At 39.0% G+C, this 14,068-nt stretch overlaps 1 long non-coding RNA gene across 1 annotated transcript in view; it reads right to left on the bottom strand.

Annotated features, from left to right (window-relative positions):
* Positions 1-4,369: 4,369 nt before the first annotated feature.
* The window catches only part of LOC129528988 (uncharacterized), an 82,356-nt gene continuing 72,657 nt past the window's right edge, over positions 4,370-14,068 (bottom strand). The window contains exon 5 of the long non-coding RNA XR_008674348.2: positions 4,370-4,924. This is a non-coding gene — a long non-coding RNA (uncharacterized lncRNA). The remainder of the gene's footprint in view (positions 4,925-14,068) is intronic.

Below are 14,068 nucleotides of genomic sequence, written 5' to 3'. Positions count from 1 at the left end.
GAAATCATAGAGGTGTGGAAAACAGTCCACACTGGCTGACTCAGCCTCTGGGTGGGAGCCACAGGAATGATTGGATCATGAATCCTTGGCCTGGGTAGAGTCAGCTGGTCATCAGAAATGCAAAAAGTCTGAAAAGACCTCTCAAAAGGCCAATGCATATTCTACAATAGTGACATTATCTACAGGAGTAACTGGGGAAGTTACACATCTTGTGACCTCCAGAACAATGGCTGGTTATCATTTAACTACACCTACATCTTAGAAGAATTCAGGACCCTCTCCTAATATTAACCTTGTGGACTTTTATTAGTTTTACAAAACTGATTTACCTTTGGGAAGGGCTATCATCATCCTTGCTTTAAGGTTAAACTATAAACTAAATTACTCCCAAAGTCAGCTTGGTCCATGTCCAGGAATGACCATGAACAGCTTGGGAGTAAGAAGCAACATGGAGTCAACTATGTCAGATTTCTCTCACTGTCATCATTTTGCAAAGGTGGTTTCAGTTGAGGGAGATAGGAACCATCATCTTCCTTCAAAGAGCTTTACTGGCTACTGGTTCCAGATCCTTAAATCTGCTCCATGGAACAGTTGTGTTGTTGTAATTGCTGTTTTTATTAACACAAGTGTAACTGGCTATGTCAAACTACACTTGGCATTTAATAAAGTTAATGGATGTCAATAAAATTGGCATTAAATGAATATCATTTCATATTCAACACTATGTGTCTTATGAAAGCTAGAGTTCTTTTTTTTTCTTTTTTTAATTTTGAGATAGAGTCTTGCTCTGTCACCCAGGCTGGAGTGCAGTGGCTCATTCTCGGCTCACTGCAACCTCCCTCTCCCGGGTTCAAGCGATTCTTGTGCCTCAGCATCCCAAGTGGCTGGGATTACAGGTGCGTGCCATCATGCCTGGCTACTTTTTGTATTTTTAGCAGAGATGTGGTTTCACCATGTTGGCCAGCCTGGTATCAAACTCCTAACCTAAAGTTATCCACCCACCTCAGCCTCCCAAAGTCCTGGGATTACAGGTGTGAGCCACCATGCCTGGCTTAGAGTTATTTCTAAGTGATAGAGACCAAGGCTATGATTAGATGTTTCAGGGTATTGAGAAGAGTATACAACCTAGAGTTATTTCTAAGTTATATCTAGAGTTATTTCTAAGTTGTATACTCTTCTCAATACCCTGAAACATCTTCTAATCATAGCCTTGATCTCTATCACAGACTACATGAAGCATTTGGCTATTGTGTTTGGATTTGACTTACTTCTTCTTTCCTGAGCCACATTAAAAAATAACTATCAGATATTTTTCTTTCTTTTCCAAAACTAGGCTCTTCGCTCTTTCTAGTCTCTTGCCTAATTTATGCTTTTAGTGTTTACAAATTTCTTATTTGTGTACCTCACTCCATCCTCTTTCTTCTGCCTGAAATGCTTTTTCACACTTTATTTTCTCTTCCCTTTTGTTAGACTCCTGCCCATTTAGTGAGATGTTCTACCACTGTTAGCAAAGATACCTGTCTCTTCCTCTTTCTTCACCCCAATGCCTAAGGAGTGACACTCTCTAAAAGATAGTGACACTTCTCTCCTTCCTCAAGATTTCCCAGGGCATTACAAATATCCTTAATCAAACTTACCACAATCTGCCTTCTACCAGAGCCCTGTTTGTCCTTGTCCAAAGTTTTTTTTTATTTTTATTTTTTGAGATGGAATCTCGCTCTGTCGCCCAGGCTGGAGTGCAGTGGCGCGATCTCGGCTCACTGCAAGATCTGCCTCCCGGGTTCACGCCATTCTCCTGCCTCAGCCTCCCGAGTAGCTGGGATTACAGGCGCCCACCACCACGCCTGGCTAATTTTTTGTATTTTTAGTAGAGATGGGGTTTCACCGTGTTAGCCAGGGTGGTCTCGATCTCCTGACCTCGTGATCTGCCTGCCTCGGCCTCTCAAAGTGCTGGGATTACAGGCGTGAGCCACTGCGCCTGGCCTTGTCCAAATTTTTTTAACCTTCATATGGAAAGGTTATTGATTATAAATTCTCTTGAGGAATGTACTGTGCTACACATATTATCAAAATAGAAATTATTAACTTGAATTGTTCTTTCCAACTTGGATTTGGACACATTATATATAACCTATGAAGCCACTCAAAAGCATAAACCTTAATGTAATACTGTTTGAAGTATTACAGTTTGGAAGAGGACAGGCTCTGGACTCAGATACACTTTTGGTTTGAATTCAACTTGGTTTTTTTGATTGCTCTGTGATCTTTGGCAAGTTATTTAACCATTATAAACCTAATTTACTTCATTGGTAAAATAACAGTAATAATATTATACTCAACACTAAGCTGTCTTGAGGATTAAATGGAATAATACATGTAAAGTATTATTACTACCACTAGATGAAGTTATTAGTTACTAGATAGTTGGTATTCATTATCATTTGACTGATTAACACTTCAAATATTTCTCAAAAATTCTACAAGGTGAATGACGTGTTTCTCACCTTTCATATTTTAATCAATATGTATGGCATTAGCTTGGGTAATAATATAGGGAGAAAAGCTTATTGCTCACTGTTACAGGCTTACACTGTGAAAGTGAAAACTTGAAAGTGATAAGTGAGAGGTAAACAAATTAGAAAAAAGAAAAAATGAGGCTGCAGGTTGAAATGTGCATCCTGTTCCCACTTTGATAAGTGTGGTGGAATTTTAAAATGTTATAATATAACTCACAGATATCTACTTATTCAATCTGCACACACCGTGCTAGGAACTGTGGGGTTACAAAAGTAAGACGTCACATCTGCTCTTCAAGACTACACAGGTCCTGTGTAATTTGCTGCCTTCCAGTGTTCAAGATCTTTACTTATATAAATTAGAGCATTACAACGAGGTAAGCAGACAATAAAGGTGAATAGAACAAAGAGCTAGAACTGGCAAATTTAAATAGAAGTGAGTTTTTGCTAAGTTTATGTATCACATACATTTTAGTGAGATAGGGCTGAGGAGGGAGGAACTAAATTGTTTCTGAAACAAGACCATTTGTAAGAGTATCTGAATGGAAACCACAGATGAAATTACCCAGAAACACACAAAGCAACTTGCTTCTATTTACAGCTAGAAACAATGGTGTTCACAATTCTATCTCTCGGAACATTTGTTGAATTATACAAATGAGACAGCTGTAGTGCACTGGCCTATAAGACAATGGGTACAGAGAAGGCAGCCAGGGTTAGAAACAATCAATGCAATTACAGGGAGGTCAAAGATTTGTGTCAAAAAAGAAAAAGGAACAACAAGAATTTGCCTAAAAATAGTGAGAACCTCCTATTAGTAGCTATATATAATGCAGCAGATTATATTCAAGTCTACTATATAATGCAGCAGATTACATCCTGTAATCAAAGTCATAGGAAAATTCATAACTGGGAATGACTTGAGTAATAGCAGATAGAAACATCTGAGAAAATATGAAAGGAATGGAAATATAAATAGTGAGGGAACCAGAGATGTATTGCAATACTGCCTTAAGGGACTGTGGTAGATTCTTGTCTATTTAACACCTGCTCCCAAATCATACTGAGTTCACCCCAGTCCTTTACGCATCCTGACTCTAATAGTGCTTCTCAGCGTTATTTCTTTTTGTATTGCCTGATTCCATACATTTCCAGGAAAAGTTAATAGGTTATTCTTTAGCTAAAACAAAAAGCATTCAAATTGTAGTGTTCAACTGGTTTAAAACCAAATAAGCATGCAAATCCAAAGGCTTAGCTTACAACTAATCATTTTGAATATGATCATGAATACAATACTGTTAGACATCTACCAGAATATTCAGTTTGTGATGTTGTATGTGGACATAAAAAGCAGTAACCCCCATACATTATATGTTCTAATGCCAGTGAATAATTCAATGTAGTACTCAATAATCTTTCATGAATCAATCATAAATGCTGAGAAAGAAAGAAATGAAAAAAATCTGAGTATTTGTATTTGTAGGACTCTTTTTTCTTTTATTATCAACCAGTGGACAAAAAGTTTAGGGGAGTTTTTTTCTTTTTACTAATTTTAAAAAGCGAAAATTTAGCATTATTTTTATTGAATTATGCAGTAGCACGGATTTAGAATGATAGCACTGAGGTCTGACTAATCTTAAGCAACTCGCTTAATCCCTTTAAAGTATAACATCTATATGTGAAATGGAGATACATTTGCATAATGTAGGTTGCAGCTTTGTTATGAGAATAGAATAAGCTCATGTTGTAAAAATGTTAACAAATCAGAGAGTACACCATAAGAAGATGTGAAGAAAAGATACAAAATTTTTTGGAGTCGTTCCTACAGCAAATATTTATTGAGAACTGTTCTGTGTTGCATAATATTCTTAGACTTGATAGATAAACTAATGAACAAAATAGACCAAAATCTCCACACTCAAAGATCTTAGGTTCTGGAGGATGAAAGTAACAATAAACAAGTAAGTAAAACACATAGCATGTCAGACGGTATTAGCCTCTATTTTTAAAACAGGGAAAGGGGATAAGAAACACTGAGGTTAGGGAGGTTTGCACATTTAAAGTGGGTGAAAGAAAGAGGGTGAAATGATATTTCACCACAGATGGAAAAAGATAAAGAAGAAGTCATGCTGATATCTGATGGGAGAAAATCCCAGGCAAAGGAAACAGAAAATGCAAATGCCTTGACTTGGGAATGAGCCTCCTGTGTTCAGTGAGAGCAGGAAGACAGGGTTGCTGCAGCAGAACCATCGGGGAACTCATGTTGGCTTCATAAGTCCTTGGAAGCTCCTGTACAGATTTACATTTTCCTTCCCTGAGATGAATGCCAGCAGAGGATATCTAGGCCGAGGAGAGACATGATCTTTTTTTATATTTTGAAGGATCTCTCTGACAGTTGTGTTGATAAACTGAAATGAGACAAAGGTGGAAATAAGAAGATCACTTAAGATTTATTGCAAAAACCAAGAGGAGGGATGGTGGTGGCTTAGATCAGGATGGCTACATTCAAGGTGGTGAAAAGTGATTTAGACTCCAGATATACTTCTTTTTTTTTTTTTTTTGACAGATTCTCTCTCTGTCACCAGGCTGGAGTGCAGTGGCGCAATCTTGGCTCACTGCAATCTCTGCCTCCCAGGTTCAAGTGATTCTCCTGCCTCAGCCTCCTGAGTAGCTGGGATTACAGGCGTGTACCACCACGCCCAGCTAATTTTTGTATTTTTTAGTTTCACCAGATTGGTCAGGCTGGTCTTGATCCCCTGACCTTGTGATCCACCCCCCCTTGACCTCCCAAACTTCTGGGATTAAAGGCGTGAGCCACTGCGTCTGGCCTCCAGATATACTTTAAAAATAGGATCAAGAGGATATCCTGGTGGATTGCACGTGACCTTTGAAGAAAAGGTAAGAATCATAGATAGCACCAATGGATGGAGCAACAAGAAGATTGAGTAGTCATTTACTGAAAAGGGTGAAACTGAAAGGATTAGGCTTAAGAATTTGGATTTGAATATATAAATTGGAAAGGGCTGAAAAGATATGTAGGAGGAAACATTGACTGCACAATTAGAATTATTTGCTGGGAGTTCCGGGAAAGCACCAGGCTAGAGCTGTATACTTGGGAGCTACCAGTTTAGAGAAAGCATTTTAAAGCAATTAGATTGGATGTGGTCACCATGAGAGTGAGCATGGATAAAGGAAAACAATCAGAAATTCATGGACTCAACACTATGGTACTTGAGCATTTAGAAGAGATGAGGAGAAACCTGCAAAACGAGATCAGTAGGAGAAAAATAGAAGACTGTGATGTCCTGGAAGCCGAGTGAAAAAGAGTCTTTCAAGGGGGCCTGAGAGGTACTAGTTACATGCATCATGACAAGAAATCAAGTCACAAAGAGAAAAATTAATTATTGGATTTAGCAACATAGGTGTTAGGGTGATGATGAAAAGAACAGTTTGACAGAAAGAGAAAGAGGAAAATTAATTAGAATGCAATCAAGAAAGGAGAAGAGTTAGAGTAGTGAAATACCATAACACTAACTCTTTCATGGAGTTTTGTTGCAGGGATTGGGGCAACACAGATAGGACAAAGGCTGGAGGAAATGGAGTTTGTGTTTGCTTATCTGTTTTTGAGACGAAAGATGCTGCAGTATGCTTTTAGGTTGTTTGCAATTATCCAGCGGGGAAGGAAAATTCAACGAAACAAGGATGAGTTGCTGAAGAAATGGTCTTGCTCAGAGAACACATTAAGCTTAAAAGTGCAAAGATCAACCCTACATAGGGATAAAGATCATTACCACAGCAATAAGAGGACTGGCATAAGATACAGATGGTCAGATGACAGAGCACAAGGAAATGCTCCTCTGGTGCACTTTTGTCGGTGAAGTAAGAATCACAGCCACAAATTTCCATAACTCTTGCTATGGTTTAGGCACAGTTCTAAGGGCTGGATTTTTAATAGTCTTTAATGCTCTTAACAATCACGTGAGGTATTGTTATTATCCTCAGTTTACAGAGGAGAAAACTGAGACATAGAGAGGTTAAATGACTTGCTTAAAGTCACACTGCTAGTCAGGGACAACCATTAGGTGAGAGAAAGGTGAAGAGAAGAGAAAGTATGAGAAGACTGCAGGGCCTACTGAGGCCCTCTGTGAGGTTAGTGTTCCTGAAATTAAAGGAGTGGGCCCAGCGCAGTGACTCATGCCTGTAATCCCAGCACTTTGGGAGGCCAAGGCAGGTGAATCACCTGAGGTCAGGAGTTTGAGACCAGCCTGACCAACATGATGAAACTCCATCTCTACTAAAAATATAAAAAAATAGCCAGGCCTGGTGGCGGGTGCCTGTAATCCCAGGCACTCGGGAGACTGAGGCAGGAGAATCGCTTGAACCTGGGAGGTAGAGGTTGCAGTGAGCCAAGATCGTACCATTGTACTCCAGCCTGGGCAACAAGAGAGAAACTCCGTCTCAAATAATAATAATAATAATAATAATAATAATTAATTAATTAAAGGAGTGGGTATAATGTACTGTGAGGTAGAGAACATTGAGTTCAATCATGGACTGAATGTGTGCTTAATGTTTCATTCTCTCTGGTATAAATATTAATTTCCCTGTCTTCATTTGTAAAAATATTAAAGATTAAAAATAACAACATATGCTAACAGAGTTGGCAGTCTAAAAATATAATCTTTCCTCTGATTTTTATTATTGGTAGCAATGTTTCTTTCCATCATTTCAACTCAGACTACCTTTCCCTTGCCAGTTGTATCTTTTGACTGTTCATTGGCTGACAGCCAGCAATTCTGCTTGATTTCTAAAGTTCAACTTTTTTCTTTAGACATATGTTTCAAGAGTGGCACTCAACTTTTGTGGCCTCTCCACAAATCAATGAGTAAGAACTTTTCACTCTTGATATGGTTTGGATCTGTGTCCCCACTCAAATCTCATGAGGAATGGTAATCCCCAATGTTGGAGGTGGGGCCTGGTGGGAGGTGATTGGATCTTGGGGACAGAGCTCCCCCTTGGTGCTGTTCTGTGTGATAGTGAGTGAGTCTTGGGAGATCTGGTTGTTTAAAAGTGTGTGGCATCTCCTCCCACCCTCTTCCCCCTGCTCCAGCTGTGTGAGGTGCCAGCTACCCCTTCGCCTTTTGCCATGATTATAAGTTTCCTGAGGCCTCCCCAGAAGCCCAGCATATGCCAGCATTACGATTCCTGTATGGCCTGCAGAACCATGAGCCAATTAAACCTCTTTTCTTTATAAATTAATTACCCAGTCTCAAATATTTCTTTCTAGCAGTGCAAGAACTAACACAACTCTCTTCTTTAATTTCACAACAGTTCAGTTCTCAGGCCTTCAGAGGATCAGCAGCCACATAACTGAGGCTGGAGTTAACTTGAAACCTGTGGAGGGGGCTGGCTTGCAACAAAATTGTTAAGGAGTTTTGACTCCTAGTTCCAACACTTCATAGAAACATTATGCATGAATTATATCCCTCCGGCAAGTAGGATTTGGCTGTCTGTCTCTCCACCTCGTAAGAGGAGCTCTTGCTTAGAGCTGGCTTATTTGCACCCTGGTTGAGTTTTTGAGCCCTATTGAGAAGTGTACACAGTTACTATACTCATGTTGGGTTTGGAAACAGTGCAGCAATGCTAGATTCATTAGTATCTGGGAGTACAGAGCCAGGAGCCAAGTGTGTCATAATAATGATAACAGAAAAAAAAATCCAACTGTAAATTAACATTTTGGCAACTCTAAAAGTAATGCTGGAAAAAGAATATTTGTATTATAACTGAAAAATAAAGTAGAGATGAGTAAAAGCAAAAGCATAAAATCTTAAACTGTGACTGATCTGAATTGGAGATAGCTTGCTTACTCAATTTTACATTTCACGCTTCTTCATAGAGTTGAAGATCAGTTTATCGAATTATTTGTGGGACTATAGAGCCATTTATAGTCATCCATTGATTCAAATGAATCAAATATTCATTTGGCAGTAAAGTTATCTAGATTTCGTTATATTCATCTCAATTCAAAACTCACCCTTCATTATTTATTCTTCCATATATACTTTCTAATCACCCAACTATTGATTTTGAAGACATATGTTACGTGCAACATTGTTAAAGATTTAAAGACATGTATGCATTACTTAATTCCCTGTGTTGTATTAGAAATAACAGTAACACAATCTTCACAAGTAGATAATATTTTTAAACTTGTTTCCTACCAAATAGCATGGTAGTCAAGAGCAGGAAGTGTGAGGGAAAACGTCTGATTCTGAAATCCAGCTGTGACACTCACATGCTGTATTACCTCAAGCGACTGACTTGTGCCTCGGTTTCCTGAGCTGAAAAATGGGAAATACAATAGCTCCTACTTCAAAGAAGTATTAAGGACGGAATGAAGTAATATACATGAAGTACTTACAACACTGCCTGCCTGTGATGGCTAATAATTGAGTGTCAACTTGATTGGATTGAAGGATGCAAAGTATTGTTCCTGGGTGTGTCTGTGAGGGTGCTGGCAAAGGAGATAACATTTGAGTCAGTGGACTGGGAGAGGCAGACCCACCCTCAATGCGGGTGAGCACCAGCTAATAAGCTGCCATCGCGGCTAGAATAGAGCAGGCAGAAATTGGAAGGATTTGACTTGCTGAGTCTTCTGGCCTTCATCTTTCTCCCGTGCTGGATGCTTCCTGCCCTCGAACATCAGACTCCAAATTCAGCCTTAGGATTCTTGGACTTACACCAGTAGATTTGCCAGGGACTCTCGGGACAGACTGAAGGGTGCACCGTCAGCTTCCCTACATTTAAGGTTTTGGGACTCGGACTGGCTTCCTTGCTCCTCAGCTTGCAGACGGCCTTTCATGGGACTTCACCTTGTGATCATGTGAGTCAATTCTCCTAATAAACTCCCCTTCATATATACATCTCTCATATTAGTTCTGTCCCTCTAGAGAACACTGACTAATACACTGCTCATAATAAGTACTTAATAAGAATTAGCTGTTGTTTTTATAATTATTACTATGGCTTGGTTATTACTATCTCATTATGCATCCTTGATGCCTACCACCTGCTCTTGTGTTTGATGACCCTGAATCAAATGTGAGAGAGAACCCTAGTGGTGGAAAGGTGCCAGCGTCATCCAGATCACACAGAACCACTGGTGTAACAGAGCGCCTCGTCTTCTGTTGGAGGCGTACATCAGGATTTATAGACAAACTGTGTCTCTTTGGGGAAAATCATCAACTGATGCAGTACCAAGTGTGTGTTTTGGGGGTATCCTTCCCTGGGTTGAACCCCCTCTTCTTCACAATATCCTATGGAAAAAGTGTGTCAGAGGGGGAGTGCAGATAGAGACTAAAAGACATTAAAGAGATTGTCAAAAGTCAGAGGATAAACTCTTTTTCAACAAAAACGCCATTTTGTGGTGCTTATGTCAAAATATAGAATCATTATCAATAACATTGTTTTATGAAAAGCAGTATTTTGATTCTTTTTTTTTTTTTTTTTTTTGAGAGAGAGTTTCATTCTTGTTGCCCAGGCTGGAGTGCAATGGTGTGATCTCGGCTCACCGCAACCTCTGCTTCCCAGGTTCAAGAAATTCTTCTGCCTCAGCCTCCCAAGTAGCTTTGATTACAGGCATGTGCCACCACGCTCGGCTAATTTTCTGTACTTTTAATAGAGATGGGGTTTCTCCATGTTGGTCAGGCTGGTCTCGAACTCCTGACCTCAAGTGATCCGCCCGCCTCAGCCTCCCAAAGTGCTGGGATTACAGGTGTGAGCCACTGCGCCTGGCGTGATTCTTTCGTTGTAAAATATAGCATGACTATAGAAAAGTGAATTAAACATATTTATGTTTTTACATATCTGTATATTTTAACTAATAAAATGACCAAGCATGTCATTGCCACTCAGGTGAGGAAATAGAACACTGCCAGCGCCCCAGGAGCACACTCATTGCGAGCCCTGCCCAGGCACAAGGGACGTCACTGCCCTCTAAGAGCACCATTATCTTCACGCTGCTGATGATCATGTCTTATTTTTTCTACATGGCTTCACCAATTGGATATGCATTCTGAATATGGATTTGTTTTGCCTCATTTCGAACTTTATGTGAATGACTCATACAATGTGTTTTCTTTTGTGTCTTGATTTTCTTGTTCAACATTATGTTTCTGTTTCTTTCCAAGTTGGTGGATTGATTGATTTTTTTCTTTTTTTTTTGTATTTTTAGGGAAGGGGGGTACAAGCCTGAAATGAAATGTATTCTACATCCACTATACTGGCACATATATGTGAGATTTTCTCTATACATGTAGAGATGAATTCATTTTTTCATATTTTTCCATATTTGACTTTATTAGATAATGTCAGATAGTTTCTTGATGTAATTTTAACAAATACAGCAACAGTGGATAGTTTCACTCGTCCGCGTCTTCAACAGCATGATGTGTTTTAGACTTTCTACATATACATGGTCTGTTGAGATATTTATGGTATTTGGGGGCTTAATTAACATTTGTTAATTACATGTTACCAAGCATTCTTTGGACTGCCTTTTTGGTGAAATTCCCAAGCAATTATTTGGCTCAATATTTCTGTTATGCTTCCTGACTTTTCTTCATTAATTGATTTAAATTAAACCAATAATTTGATTTGTAGGAGTTCTCTGTAGGATCTGGAAACTAGGTCAGTTATATGTTGCAGATATCATCCTGTGCCCAGTAGTTCGTCTTTGTGCTCTATTCATCCTGTCTTTTGATGAAGAGAAGTTCTTGAGTACAATGTAGTTGAATTCATTACTCTGTTACTTTATGGTTCATTCTCTTTGTGCCTTGCATTAAGAAATCCACAATGTCATGAAGCATTTTTCAATATTAGATTTATAATTTGGGTTTTAATATTTTTCCTCATTGTTCTTTTTTTTTTTTTTTTTTGAGACGGGGTCTCGCTCTGTCTCCCAGGCTGGAGTGCAGTGGCACGATCTCGGCTCACTGCAAGCTCCGCCTCCCGGGTTCACGCCATTCTCCTGCCTCAGCCTCCCGAGTAGCTGGGACTACAGGCGTCCGCCACCATGCCCGGCTAATTTTTTGTATTTTTAGTAGAGACGGGGTTTCACCGTGTTAGTCAGGATGGTCTCGATCTCCTGACCTCGTGATCCGCCCGCCTCGGCCTCCCGAAGTGCTGGGATTACAGGCGTGAGCCACCGCGCCCGGCCCTCATTGTTCTTTAAAATTTTATGGTGAACAATTTCCAATATAGAGCAAAGTTGAAGTCAGTGAGCACCTGTATAGCTTCCATCTTTATTCTATCTTCCCATATTACTATATGCCTATTTACTTTTCTATCAATTTATTAATTATTCTTTTTGATACATTTCAAAGTAAATTGCAGATGGCAGACCTCCCCAGAGATAATCAGCGTGCATCTTATTAACCAGAATCCAATATCTGTTTAGTTTTATCACTAGATGTATATTTACTTAAATGAAATGAACACATCTAATGTGTACATTTATTGAATTTTGAAAAGCATATACACCTCTGAAACCCAAACCTCTATAAAAATATAAAATATTCCATGAACTCAGAAAGTAACCTCATGTTCCTTCTCAGCCAATCCTTCACCCACACTTCCAAAAAAATTACTGCTGATATTTTTCACCATAGATTAGTTTTGCCTGTTTTACAACTTTACATAAATGAAAATTTTCAGTATGAATATGTACCATTCAGCAAATCTTTTTAAGGATTTTATATTCTTCATTTACATTTTATGTGTATTTGTAGTTTGTTCCTTTATATTGTTAATAGCATTCTGTTGTATGAATATGCCACAGTTTACTATTTCTGACACTATTCATCCTTTTGCATGGATCTAAATTGTATCTGGTATCATTTTCTCACTGCCTAAAGAACTTTCCTTAACATTTCTTGTAGTACAGATCTGCTGGCAAAGGAGTCTCTCACCTTTATTTCACCTTCATGTTTAAAAATTATTCATTCTACGTATAAAATTCTAGTTTGACAACCTTTACTTTTTTCTGGAACTTCAAATATTCTATTTTTTTTTCTGGGTTGCACTGTTTCTGGTAATAAGTCAGATTATAATTGTTATCTTCGCTTTTCTATAAGTAATTAGTCTTTTTTTCTGCCTCAGATATTTTTCTTTATCACACAGTTTAAGCAATAGCTTTTGTGACTTGGTGTGGTTTTCTTTATATTTATTCTTCTTGGGCTTTATTGAGATTTTCTGATCTGTGGGTTTTAGCTTTCAGCAAATTTGCACAATTTTGGCAACTAATTTTTCAAATAATTTTGGCCCCACTTCTTTTACTCTGGAACTCCAATTACAAGCATACTTTCCTTGTCTTCTTACCACACATTTTAATATTCTTCAATTTTATATCCTTCATAATTTCTTGTGACACATCTGTCATTTCTCTTATCAGCACATTCTAGTCAGCTGTTAATCTTTCTACTGAGTATTGAATTTCAGATTGATTGAAATTTTTATTTTCATTTCCAGACATTCTATTTTTTCAAATATGCCTAGTCATCTTATAAAGTTCTATTGCTGCAAATAAACTCAAGTTTATGTTTTTCCTCGTGTGCATAATAAACTAGTTGTTGTGCAATCTCTTACAAGTCCAATAGCCAGAGTCCTTATAAGTCTAGGTTTTCTTTTTATTGCTTCAACAGCTTTTCCTTCTCTGTACCTCCTCAACTTCTCAATTTGAATTTATGTTTACTTTTTTCTTTATATTGTTCTTTAAGAATATATACGTGGGTATTTACCAATACCTAGGATGATGGATTCTTCTTTTACAGCAGGTTTGAACTTCCTTCTTTCAGGCTGTTGGAGTCAGTACTAGTCTAGACCCAGTTGAAGCAAGTTTACAGGGTGTCAAATCCATGGACCATGGAGAGGTAGTGTGTGCAAGGGGCGTGAATTCACATTGGAACTGGATCTTTGCCACAACTACTGAGTTTATTTCCCTTTTCCTATTTTACTGTGCTCCTTCAGAATCAAATTACAGTGGCTGTCATTGATGTTCTGATCACATCCCATCAAAACTCGTTTCCATTCCTGAAGCGGTTCTTACTGCATGACCCCTGATATTCCTGGGATCATGGAAGAGTGCTGGCATATTTTCCAGGCAGGCTGGTGATGCTGGGGACATGACAGTGGACAGTCCTGAGAACAACTCTCAATTGATGATGAATGAAAGTTGGGGCTGGGTGCTCACGCCTGTAATCCCAGCACTTTGGGAGGCCGAGGCGGGTGGATCACGAGGTCAGGAGATCGAGACCATCCTGGCTAACACTAAACCTGTCCCTACTAAAAATTCAAAAAATGAGCCAGGCATGGTGGCGGGCACCTGTAGTCCCAGCTACTCGGCAGGCTGAGGCAGAAGAATGGCGTGAACCCGGGAGGCAGAGCTTGCAGTGAGCTGAGATTGTGCCACTGCACTCCAGCCTGGGCGACAGAGCGAGACTCCGTCTCAAAAAAAAAAAAAAAAAGAAAGTTGGTGAAAAATAGTCAAATGTCCT

The sequence above is a fragment of the Gorilla gorilla genome, chromosome 1, assembly GCF_029281585.2.
Source record: "Gorilla gorilla gorilla isolate KB3781 chromosome 1, NHGRI_mGorGor1-v2.1_pri, whole genome shotgun sequence".
NCBI lineage: Eukaryota > Metazoa > Chordata > Mammalia > Primates > Hominidae > Gorilla > Gorilla gorilla.
This window is presented reverse-complemented; position numbering and strand designations above follow the sequence as displayed.